At 43.2% G+C, this 12,293-nt stretch overlaps 1 protein-coding gene across 3 annotated transcripts in view; it reads right to left on the bottom strand.

Annotated features, from left to right (window-relative positions):
- FAM107B (family with sequence similarity 107 member B) overlaps positions 1–11,714 on the bottom strand; it is a 59,125-nt gene extending 47,411 nt beyond the window's left edge. Inside the window, exons 1-2 of one of the 3 annotated variants that reach the window (XM_014255229.2) lie at positions 11,578–11,700; positions 9,677–9,762 (exon numbers count right to left, since the gene is read on the bottom strand). The gene's annotated coding sequence lies outside the window, so the exon portion shown is untranslated. Of the gene's footprint in view, positions 1–9,676; positions 9,763–11,281; positions 11,301–11,577 lie in introns of those variants that run through there. The other 2 variants (XM_014255231.2, XM_014255230.2) reach the window with 2 other exon arrangements.
- Positions 11,715–12,293: the final 579 nt, after the last annotated feature.

The raw sequence follows: 12,293 nt of genomic DNA, 5'->3' as shown, positions 1-12,293 counted from the left end.
AGACAGTTCCAGCTTCTGGGGCACACTTAAGGAAAAAAAAACCAAAACCAAAAACAAACACCACTTAAGGAAAAAAAAAACCCAACCAAACAAAAAATTCCAACCCTAAACACACCAGAAGCCCCCACCACAAACAAAAAAAAGCCCCAGAAGCCAAAATTATTCCAGTTTAAAATAAAAATACTTCATACCATCAATATGATGAACACGATTAGTATTTTAGAATCTTTCAAGAACCACATCCAGTCATTTTACAAACTTCCTGTTGTTAATTACAGAATTGGCATCTAAAATCTAATGCATTTTTCACTTGAAGGAAAAAAAATCCAACTTAGTAACCTTTAAAAAATTGCCATATATGAGAGGAAACTCTAACTCTGGTGCAATGAGAATAAACCCAGTTTAATCCTACAAACCCTAGATTAAATTATAAACCCTAGTCAAAGGTAAAGAAAGCCCTCCTCAGAATGCCCTACAATCCCACTTAAGAACTTCAAATTAATAACACTTAAATTTAGTCTAGACTTTCAATGTCCCAAACTTGAATGATTCAAGCTTTTCAGCTTCCATTCAACCAGTCTTCATTCAATAGTTTGTTTACAGAAAGATATTTACATTGTTCTAAAGAGCACCACAGCTCACTGTAGAACCTTTTGATTCTCTAGCAGGCACTATCACTTATTTACTTTAGGTTTTCCATTACTCAAGTGCTGGCTGGTGCATATTCAAATGAATCACAAACACCAGAACAAACAAGGCAGCTCAGACAAAGCAACACAATTCAAACAACATCCAGTACAGAAGACATTTAGAAGCCCAGAAAACTAGGAAATGTTTGGTCTGCTTTTAACTTAGCATGTTTAGAAAAACAGAAAAAAATATTATTACAAAAGTCCGAAATTTCTTAAAGTTTTACAGAAATGCCACTAGAAACTCCCCATCTCTCAATTACTACCAGTGAAACAAAGGAATTGACCAAAACTACTGCAGTGAATTCTTTCCAAAATTCCTTCCAAATTAATGTCCAGAGAAGGAGGAGAGAAATCCCAAACCCTGTTACAGGACTACACTGTTCTTCCAAAATGCACAAACACTGGAGTGGTACAGTGAATAGTACTATGTCTATGCTACCACCTCAAGGGCATGCAATTCAGAGAAATTAGATTCTGCCTGGGGATCCACCATCCTTTCCATTAAAAAAATAACAATCATAAGTGATCCAGGGAACTTACCAAAAGCCAAAAAAAGAAAAAAAAAAAAGAATTCTTCTATGTTCAGTCAAAATTGCAATGAAAATTAACATTTGACCAAGATAGAGGAAAAACTGACATTTATAGAAGCTGCAGTTGGTGACATCCCATAAAATGATGCCAATCACTTGTCTGAGTCAGCTCCATTCTCACATTTAGTACAAGTGCTCTGGCTGACTCACAGCAACCATCTACCTGGGAGATAAGTAAAGTAAATTTCGAGCATGATTTTGCTGCAGCTTTTCATGATGAAGTGTAAATTTGCCTGGTTCTCTTCATTTAAACTCAAATTATTTGAAACTTTAATTTAAATTCTAGCTTGTCTTTAGGAATTTTCTCCGAAGCAACAAGCTTTATGGGAATAATGCTGTATGCAGAAAATTGGCAACTAAAAAAATGATCTGGTCTAAACAGATTCTGTTTTCAGTAAGAAGCAGCTTTTTAGGCTGCTTACTTGCCTAAAGGCATTTACGGGAAGATGACTTCTGTATCGGGGGAGTGAGTTTATGCTTGAAATATAAAATTTATATTATCTTTTCATTATGTTTCCATTTGCAGTATTTCATCTTGTTTGTTGTTCTCTTGGTTCAAAGTCCCAAGTTCACATTCTATCCTTGCATTAATTAGTTACAGCTTTAGGCAAGTTAATTCAGCCTTTGTTTCTTAATCTGTAAAAGAAGGACAATAATAAATATTTACGTACTTTAAATAGATATTGGAAAGCTGTGTTTACCCTGACACAGTTAGTTTTTCAAATACATTATTTTATAAAATTATATGCAAAAATTACCCAGTTTACCCACATTAACTGGAATGGTTGTAATTTTTGTAAATGGCTTGTGGAACTCTCTATCATTTCTTTCCTCAAGGAGACTATTTCCTACAGTACGTTTCAAAAGCCTCCCATGTAGCAAACCATGCTATCCTGAGCTGAGTTCATGGCATCCTAACTATGACAGTCTAAAAAAAAACTTAAAAAAAATAAAATAAGGAGTGCATTGGAGAGAGATTTAATCTTAGGATCTGAATGTATATTATAGTACAGAATTTTTTTCAATTCCTCTTCCTGGGGGAATATACAGAGGAGTATCTTTATGCCATTGCCCTTTATCCCACTGCCTTTACAGCAAGAAGTTTTTTGTGATATTCAGTGTTTTGTTGACAGGTGTCTGTAATCTGGGCCTTTCTAAATCCAATCTTTGCCTGACTTCCTCGCACGCAAAACATCTGCACTTACAAAATAAATTAAGTACATCTGTGCCTGTTTTACCAGTCAATTAATCGGCTTCCTATTAGGAAGAAAGATACCCTAAACCAAAATGAGATTCTGGAGATAAAATAAAGATGAACCTCAACCCTTGTGAATCATCAAACCTGAGCAGGAAATCAACTGAGGCTTCTTCATCACTAGAGATAAAACAGGAATGAATACCACTGGCTCAAACTTTAATTCTTAATTCTACTAGTGCTGATGTTACTTGCAATAAAGAGATTAAGATCCAATACTAAAATGGGAGGAAGGGGTTGAAACAACCCCTTAGAGCAGTCATTTAACAAAGCACCACTTTATCAATGCATGCCATGCCCAACTTAATTCATTACTTCTATTTCAGTGTTGGAAAGAATAAAGTCTTTGAAAGCACACATTCCTCTATTTTAAAGCTAATTCTAAATTCTTGCCTTTCAGTGCACAGAACAGGCATTACACATGCAGCACTCCCCTGTATGCCACCAGATGCTGTCAGTCAAAAGAATTAAGCATCAAAACAAAGCCTTCTACCAATACAAAAAAAAAAAATCCACAGGAAAGTAGAACAGGTGACATCACCTGTTCTTCAGCAACCAGTCACCTTTTTCTTTCATAATTCTGTGGTGGGGAATGAAAACTAAAATGTTTTGGAAAACAACTTTACTGAAAGCTGATATGAGGATGCTTTAGCAATTAAGGATTTTGTACACCAGACACTGAGATCTTAATCGGTACAGCAATATAAACCTGGGCATCCTTCTGGGGCAAAGCTGTTGTACATCACACACTGAACCCACCTCACCCTCAGCAGCACAAAAATAAGAGCTTCTCCCTGGCAGCTGCTGCCTGCAGTCATTTCGTGCTACCAACACTGGGATGGCTTTGGGAGAAGGAAGAACTACTTAGCCACAGGAAATCATGGCAGTGGATTAGGAAGAGACTAGACAGACACAGGAATTAAATTCTGAGCAAAAAATTTAGCTACTTAGGTATCCATATGGCCCACTGCCACAGTACACAAGTCCCCAGGACTTAAATACTTCCCCATCCTGAAGTTCTTCTCCCACTTCCTTTAAAAAGGTATCCCAGTATCACTGACCTGACTGACCCCTGACTGCATTTTGAGCTGTCTCCCACTTTGAGAGTCATTGGCTCTAAAATTACACAATTAAAGTGACACAGTTTTGGAAATTTTCTAGGAAAAAAGCACTGGTGTAACTTGCATTATGTCCTACTTTTTTTGGAAATTAGGTTTACTATACAGACCAGTGTTTCTCCTTCCTGCAATATTTTTGGCTGAAGCTGGCAAATGGATTACATTTAGCTAAAGGAACATGTTGTCTTGGATCTGTTAATCGTATTAGTTACCTGGAAATAGGTACCAAGGTTGAGGAGATGCTTTTTTAGTGCTTCTATAGAGAAAAAGTAGGCCCTAACTAGCTGGAAATTATATAGAACAATCTGGGGCAGCTTACAGGGATAATTTTTTTTCCTATAGTGCAATAAACATGAGCAGTGAAGCAGCTTTATCCAGATATGTAATGCTACACTGGAAGTTTAAGTAAAAATCTGTCTCACCATCAAAGCAGCTGTATTGATTGAAAGAAAATCTTTTCCTCTTCAACTCTTACATCAACATGTTTCACCTTTTTCTGTCTCTAATATCCACTCACACACGCTTCCTTACTTAAAATGTAGGTTGTTCAGGGCAGAGACCGTCTCTTTATAAAAGTGATAAAGTGGGAAGGACCCTCAGGCCATTGGAAAACAAAACTATAGTTGGCACACTTATTTTCTAACTTCACGTGCTAACTTGTCCTCAAATCCTCGAGCAGAGAAATTTATTTTATTTTGTTTACATAATACAACGAAAAAAATCCCAACCAACAAACCAAAACCAAACCAGTCATTGTACACTCAGTAAGTTGGATTTATAGAGGAAATTTTGAAGGTACAGAACTTCTGCTCCATTAGGAAAAGGATGTAGCATATAACACGGCCAGGTGATGCCTCTAACCTCTCCCTCTTCACGCCCAGATGCATCAGTCATTAGCTGCAAACAAAGCAAGAAAGGCCCAAGAACTCAGACTGGAGCTTCCCTGAAATAGTTTTGATACAATGGCATCTGTAATGCTGCTTTGACCTTTTATACTAAATCCTCCACCTAAGACTGACAGGCACAGACATTCACCAACTCTAGTCTTCATGACAAGCTTCAAGGTTGCCTTTCTAGTTGCTATACTTCAGAAAATATTTTTAAAATCTTTTCAGTAGGATTTAGTTTCACACCAAGAGATAAATGCTTTCCGCTCTTCAGAGACATTAATCTTCTTGAATTCCAAAGTTTGATTTCAATATATTTTCTGAAAAAGGAAGAATATGTTTGCTCATATTTTGTGTAAGAAGTTTATGACTTGCTCAGCCTTCTTGTACTTGAAAGAACAAAGAGATAAACAGAGAGTAATGGGAAGGTTAACACTGCCTTTGCAGAGTCACCGGCTCCCACAGTTGCCATATGTGGTAAAAATCACAGGACAATCCTTGCACAGGCAGGGCTCCCTTCCAGAACACACCAGACTCCCTGGGCCTGAGCACTTCTGATCAGGTACTGTGTCACTGCACTGCTCACTATGACAAAGGACACAGGAGAGTGGTGGGACAGTGCCAAGGCAAGCCACGCTCACCTTCCAAAGGTCACCTCTTCATGTGGCAAAGCCCACTGCCCACACCCTCAACACGGGGTACAACCCCCAGCATTTGTTTGCTTCTGCATGTTAGACAGGGATGGCCTCAAATGTACTTGAGGCTGGGAAGAAAAGATTGGTTTACTTTTAGATACCAAAACACCACCTCCCAGACAATGAAAATAGCAAAACTACCATGACTCTTTCCCTATCCTTCTCTCCATTCCCATCCAAGCTCGTGTATAAATTTCTGTTTTCAGGGAGCAGCAGTGATGTGCCAGGTATTATGAGAGTTAAGCAAGTGTATTACAGCTTGCCTTACATGTCATAGATCTTCTTCAAGGACAAGTAACCTCGAAAAGCTCTAGGATGAAAAAAAAAACCCTAAGCATAGAACCATAAAAGAAATCATAACCCAATCAACTCCTCCTCCCTATTCTCTCTGAAAATAAACTCACCAAATCTCAGAGGCTTCAGACTGGCTTTCTTTTTCTACCAGCAGCCAAGCCCCAAACTGCATCTCAGGATGAGGCCAGGCACTCACTCTTCCTTGAATGGCACCAAGGAGCTCAACCACTCTCTGAAGAACTTGCATGGCAGCAATGCAATGTGTCATTAAGCAAGTCATCTTTGCTCCTAGTGACACTTCAGAGGAAACTGAGGTAGCAGAGGCATATTTCAGTGAAATAGCAGAGCAGTGCACATGTTCAAAGGGCTGCTCAGCAAGTCATCCAGCCAGGAAGAAGAAAGTTTACTTTGACTTAAACTCCTCACTCTTCAGAGGTACTAAACAGCAAAGCTGTACCTCTGTGGTCCTTCTAACATGCAAGGCTACTCGAGACCATTCACTCTGAGCCCTGTCCTTAAGTGCTCCAGTCAGCTAGAGGTGCACTTCACCCAGCTGACAGCATAAACTCCAGCTTCCCTGAAATCTTTTCAGCTTGTTTAGAAGCATCCAGCACAGGCACTGGCCTAGATTAGGAATGCAGTTATGCACACACGAACGGTCTTGACCCACTTCTCGCCACATCGTCCTGGCTACTCAGAGCTGTGAACTCTATTTATTATTAGCACCAGAACAAAAAAAAGTCTGTGTATGTACATGAGGTCTGACAAATGCCCACTCACTGCACAGGCAAGGAATGAAAGGAATTGTTCTATTATTTGCCATCATCATCCTCCTCTTGCCAACCCACTGAATGCCATGACTATTGAAATACCTTTGATGGGCCATGTTTGCCTCTCCTTCAGGGCAGACACTGCTGACCTGGTGAGGTAGTCAGCACCAGTGGGCATAAGCATGGTGAACTGGACATCCTTCAAGGGGCACAGGAGAACTCTAAATAATCAAGTAAGGAAAAGAAGCTTAAAGTAAGTTCCCCTCTACATCATAACACTTCCAAGACTGAGTTTTTCCTGCCCAAAATGTATTATAATACAAATAAGAGGGACTACTTCAAATAAAGCCAAACATGAGGGCAGTTTCTCCTTCAGAAGCATTCCTGGGTTTCAGCTCTATAGTTTACAAAAAAGGTAAGTAATTCCCCAGTACAAGGTCAAACATCCATCCCACCACAACAAGCAATTAAAGTTGTTCTCCAGGATATTAAAATACCCCTCATAGCAGCAGCTCATGACTACAAGCTCTCTACAGGACTCTAATGCAGCTCACACAGAGAGGCTGTAAATGTAAATGGCTGAGGTTTGCTAAAGGACAGCACAGAGGTTTTACAGTTCATCCTGAAAGCACATATGCTGCCAAAAACTGCAGTATAAATGTAAAAATAAAGAAATTGAGCTAATCTAAATGAAAGAGATTTGTCCACTGTTCCTAAATGACTGCACTATTTCTTCCTTGATGAGGAGCATGTATGTGCACAAAAGGCAACCTTCTGCCTTCATGTTGTCAAAGACATTTTATAAATGCAAGCAAATCCAGGAGTTTTGCTTCTAGGATAAATAAAGCTAAACAAGGGAAAGGTTATTGCATTTGTGCTCCCTGCTAACATCATAAAACTAGGATCCTTGTCCCAGCTAAGCAAGCTGAAGACCTGCTAAAGACTCAGGAAACTCCGTTGCAGACTAGATCTATGCTACAAGCAAACTACACCAAGTCACCACAAAACCTGCCTTTTCAGCTACACACCCAGGGTAAACCAGTGGCGGAAATACTGATTTCAAAAGTTAGTTTAAAATGCAACACAGACCAGCAGATAGCACTGCCCACAAATGCTCCAAAATCTTTGCAACTACTTCTTTTATAGACACAGCTTGGAAACACTGTTCTCCCACCTGTGAGAGTCCCATCCTTCACTGCACAAAACTTAAAGCATTGGCCTAAGCACAAGAACAAAAGTTGTTTTGAAACCTAAGTTACAAACAGGACTGACTTCAAAATTTTAACCATCAAGCACCAAACACAGCACTGTAAGGAAAAGCATTACTTCAGTTTTCCCAAAGTTAAGGAGCACAGAGGTAGCAGGTAAGCTCAAGTGCTTTGAGTTACAGAGAAAAAGGAAGAAAAGACCACATCCTTCCTTTTTTTGCTGACACCAGTGCTCCCTGCTCATATAGCCCCATAAGATATCTGCCACAGGCCACTCCCTGCTGTCATGCAACACCCACAGCCCTTCAAACCAACAACCCAAAGCAGAAAAGCAGCCAGGTGAGAAGGACAGAGGAGAAAAGCAGCTATGTGAGTGTCTGTGCATATCACAATGAAAAGCAGCCACCTCTTTAGAAAACGCTTTAAAAAAAAAAAAGCACAAGCCTGGTCTCTCAGGGTGGGGATCTACGCTCAAATCACTTCACCCATCTGCTGGGGTCAAAGAAAGACAGTCCTCATCTTGCCATGACCTACCTGACTCCACAAAGTCTCCTCTGCCCTTCTGCTGGCACCTGCTCACACACAACTGTACAGAGGGACAGATAAAGGACCTTCCCAAAGACCCAGCCAGAGACCCATCTGAAGGCGGGTATAGAAAGGAGAAGAAAAATGATCCTTTCTTTTTGCTCTTCTCTCCTGTGTATGCTAAGTCTCTTTGTTTAAGTACTTATCACCACTAGACCACTCTGTTTTCCACAGTCTAACAAAGACCAGCATGGTTGTGAAGGAAGAGCAGTCAACTACTGAGTACATCACAGCCAGGTAACCCAACCAATTTTCACACTGTGCCTTTTGGGCTGTGCCTCTTCTCCAACTCCCTCTGGCAGGGGCAGTACTTTCATTTCAACACTAGCCAACAGCTCAGGACATATGACACCAAGTTCTTCCACCACTACACAACTCCTGTGTGGTTACAGACAACTCATTTTCTTGCTTGTGCTTTTATTCCCCATCTGCAAAGGGAAGGTATCTTCCTCACAATGGGAATACATGCTATCCACTTCAGCATGGTTTTAGAAGGATTAATATAAATTACGCATTTGAAGAGATAAGCCTGGCAAGAGCATGCAGGACATGGGAAGTAGAAGTATCACTGATAAATGTAGTTCTAAACAGATAATTTATTTTTCACCTAAAAATATGTTTTTCCTATCAAATTTGCAGCTTTACATTCAGCTTAGACTGAGAACAATTCTCTTCCCAGATCTGAATCCTTCCACTGTCTTGTGTCAAAATGAAACATCAAAACCCCAACTTACAAGCCTTTTAAGTAAACACAGAAGAGTTTCAGGCTCCTTGCAACATTATACTGTGCTACAACCCATACTTCACTGACAGTCAAAAACACTGTGGCCAGGTCTGGCCAAACCAGAACAAACTTTAGACTAATAACCGACTTTCTTCCTCTTCACAGTGAGACCATGCATGTATCCTGCTCTTTGACACTGTGTCAGAACGTTATCAGCTGTAAGCTATGTCAAACATGCTCTCTTCCTCTTTGTGTTCTTAGGAGATGCAAATAGATCCAAAGTTGTACAGCACAGAGATGTCATATACAAAACAGCTCAGCAGAAGCTGAGCATTGAAACTGGCTCTGTTTACAACTACCACAGTCCCAAAACAGATTAAGAGTTGGCCACATGTATTTAATACTGTTAACCACGTACAAAGATAACATAGCTTTATTCAATAAAATATTTTCTTTGAAACTTTGATTCAGCCAAAGTTCTGTTAGAGCCAATTACTGGTTAAACAGTTCCACTCTTCTTCCCACAGCTAGCAAATATGATCATTTCCTTCACTCTTTCCCCATTTTTCCTCCTACCCCAATTTTCAGGTTATTTCCCTGTCGTTACTGAAGTCATAGAGTGTTCTCAAAACCAGTTTCTCAATGTCCTGAGTATGGGCAGTGTGTAAAAAACTGAGAAATTCCCCCACCCCCAGCCCAGTCTATCACTCTGTCTCAAGCCAGGCTGTTCCACTGCGTGACTGACAAACAATCTGCCACTTCAGCAAACGCACTGACCACCACACAAATGAGATTGTGAAGGACAGCGTGCACGAGCAAGATCTTCCAACTGCAGCTGCCACACAGCTCCCCACTTACCCAGTCGTGCAGGGGTGGTGCAGGGCTCAACACAGTCTCAAAACCTTTAAATGCTTGGGAGGTGAGCTGGACTTCAGAGAAACTTCCTAATTTTGAAGAGAGAAAAAAGATGCTAAGACTGAAAAAGAAGGAAGAGAATAAATTAAGGGATGTGAGATCTGAGGCAGAAAGGAGAGAGAAAGCAAATGGGAATATATCATGAGGACTTGATGAAATGATTCTCCCACTTCTAACTTTTGGGAACCATCAGAATACCATTTTAGTTAACAATACTCAAGTGCTGAAGACAATATATTGACACTACTCTTGAGCATGATGGACACAGAAGTGACATTTCACCTGCCAAAATCATCCCTGGCAAAACTCCACCATCAGTGGAACTACATAAAGCATGAAATTGGTCCACAGTTGCATTAAGACAAAAAAGGCTTTGTTTCAGGAGATATGGGGCATTTCTGGTTCTTTATAATAAAGCTCAGCAAACAACTGTTTATTGTCCCTAAGCAAATATTGCTGACACCAAACAAGCAGCCATCACATTCACAGCACACACTGTCTGTTCATAGGAAAACATCCATCAATAAAGCAACAGATTCCTAGTGTCCTGTTCACATCACAAGGAAATTAGAGACAGTTTAAATGCCTCCCCAATTGCCTACCAGATCCACAAGCAATCATTCTCATTTTCAGGAACATCTTTCCAGACTCCTCTGCCAAGTCAACGAAAATTGAATGTCCTGAGTGGTACTACAGGGCTCAGCGGACACACAGACGTACAACACCGAGCAGCTCCACTGCCAGAGTTATTCAACAATACTCCCACCACAAACTATATGTTGTGACCATACTATGCTCACACAGAATCATCTCCTCCTTTTGTTACTTTTTTGTTTGACCATGTGAATTCTCAACGAAATCCCAAAAGTTCACGTTTCTGCCGTTCTCTAGAGTTCGCCACAAGTATGCCCTGGGCTTACAGGGCTCCAATGCCAGCCACGGCCATACACCACATTTGCACAGTATCGATTTATGCCAGAACTCATTAAGCTACGAAAAAACTCAATAGCTGAGGCAAACAAGTAGTTCAAGCACACCGAGCTCCCGTACTGCATCGCTGCCCCTTATGCAGCCCCACAACGCGTTCCTCCGTGCAGTTTCCCTGGCCAGCCTCGCAGCCTTTCAACCCAATGCACAGGAAAAAACCTGGGCATTTGGATTTCCGGGGTCCTCGAGGGAAAGTTTGATAGACCCAGGTAGGAGCGCTGGGAGCACAGGAGAAGCAGCTCCTCGGGGCTTGTCCCACTCCCAGCTTCTACTTGTTTTAAAGATCTGTAAGAAAACATCCACTGCCCACGCCAGAAGTTCAGCTGCTCTGAATGCTCATTTTACAGAGCATCACGCATAGGAAACAAAATATTTATCATTTTTATTTGCTTTTCCAACTCCTCTTCCCGTCTACCACCCCCCATTCCCCCAGTCCTGCCAGCCTGCACCCACGGACCCCGCCGTACTATGGGGGTGCTCCCACGGCTTGAAGAGTCACCCTAGGATCAAAGCTGCCCACAAGAACACGCCAAACACCCCACGGACACACCGAGCACCCACCGGCTCCACGGCCCCGGCGAGCCAGGGACACCCACGGGGGCGGCGGGACCGGCAGCACCGCCGGAGCCCCGCACACCCCCGGGCACCCTCCTGCTTGCTTCCCCTTTAATTTATGCAGAGCCACGACGAACTCCCCGTGTTTCCTTCACGAAGGAAGGCGCGGGTGCCCCCCCAGGCCGGGACCCGCCGCTCCCGCCTCTCCTCCCCGGGACCCGCCGTCCCTCAGCCCCCCCGGGCTGGGATATCCCGTCCCTCCGCGCCAGCGCCTTTGTGTGCGGAGCAGATACAGAACCTACCTCGGTGAGGCGTCCCTGCCTGTCCGGCAGCGAGGGGGACGAGGGCAGAGGGAGCCGAGGAGGGAACGGAGAGGAGCGGCCGCAGCCCGCCCGGTGCCGCCGGAGTGTCCGCCCGGCCCCGCCACACGCGGGGAGCCGGCCCGGCCGCGCCTGAGGGGAGCGGCGGGGCGGGCCGGGGGCGGGCCCGGCGCTGGGTCACCGCCGCGGCCGCCCCGCCGCCTCCTTTGTTGTCAGGCGTGGAAAAATCCGGGGTGGCGGGGACTGCTTGGGGGGAAATCCCGAGGGAAACGGAGGAAAAAACTGGGCCTGTGTGGCAGCTTGGGCCGGGCTCGACGGGCTCAGCGCCGCCTCGCCCCGGCAGGGACAACGTGCGTGGGGCAGCCGTGGTTCTCAAAGTCCTGCCGGGGCCATGGGTGCGCTGAGCGGCCACGCTCACCTGCGGGAGCCGCCTCTCCCTCCATGGAAAAGAATTTCCCCGCTGTGCCTGCCTGTAACTTTCCCAAGGGGTTCCTTCCCGGAGCCCTTACCCTGTGGATGTTCTCACCGCTCATTCTGTAGGAATTAAGGTCCCCATCCAAGTTAGAGGCCAAGAGGTCACGGCCAGCCAGCCAACACGTGTTCAGTGTACCCAAAATCTGTCTCCGAGTGAGCAGTACGGGATCGGGACATGAGAAAGAATCTGGGACACGGTATAGCGTGCACAAACTTGGGAATGA

Source organism: Pseudopodoces humilis, chromosome 5, assembly GCF_049639895.1.
Source record: "Pseudopodoces humilis isolate 2021_Gansu_Grassland_sample_001 chromosome 5, ASM4963989v1, whole genome shotgun sequence".
In the NCBI taxonomy this organism is placed as follows: Eukaryota; Metazoa; Chordata; class Aves; order Passeriformes; family Paridae; genus Pseudopodoces; species Pseudopodoces humilis.
Note: the sequence above shows the minus strand (reverse complement) of the source record. Positions and strands in the feature narration are given on the sequence as shown.